Source organism: Rhinopithecus roxellana, chromosome 4 (genome assembly GCF_007565055.1).
Source record: "Rhinopithecus roxellana isolate Shanxi Qingling chromosome 4, ASM756505v1, whole genome shotgun sequence".
Classification (NCBI taxonomy): Eukaryota; Metazoa; Chordata; class Mammalia; order Primates; family Cercopithecidae; genus Rhinopithecus; species Rhinopithecus roxellana.
This window is the reverse complement of record NC_044552.1, coordinates 142,863,648-142,864,303: the sequence shown is the minus strand read 5'-3', so window position 1 is coordinate 142,864,303 and position 656 is coordinate 142,863,648.

The window sequence follows — 656 nt, the reverse complement described above, 5'->3', positions numbered from 1 at the left end:
GGAAATATCCTCAGATGTAAACTACAAAGCAGCTCTTTAGAAACTTCTTGGTGATGTGTGAATTCATTTCACAGAATTACACTTACGTTTCATGCAGCAGTCCGTTAACACTGTTTTGAGGACCCTGAGAAGGACTTCTTTGGATCGCATTGAGGCCTACGCTGATAAAGGAAGTATCACCAGTTCAAAACGTGAAAGAAGCTTTCTGAGAAACTTTTTGTGATCTGTGAATTCCTCTCACAGTGTTACAGCTTAGTTCTCAGGAAGCAGTTTGCTAACACTCTTTTTGTGGAATCTGCCAAGTGAGATTTGGGGCCCTTAGGGGCCCATGGTGAAAAAGGAAATACACTCACATAATAACTAGAGAGAAGCTTCCTGATAGATTGCTTTCTGATGTGTGACTTCATCACACAGGGTTCCACCCTTCCCTTCTTGGAACAGTTTGCTAACTCAGTTATCTTGAGTTCTGCAAAGTGATAATTGGGAACTCACTGAGAGACATGGAGAAAAAGGAAATATCCTCAGATCAAAACTTGAAAGAAGCCTTCTGTGAAACTGCATTGCCATGAGTGAATGCAACTCACAGAGTTACACGTTTCGCTTCAGTGATCAGTTTGCTAACTAAGTTTTCTGGAAATCTGCAATGGGATACCTCT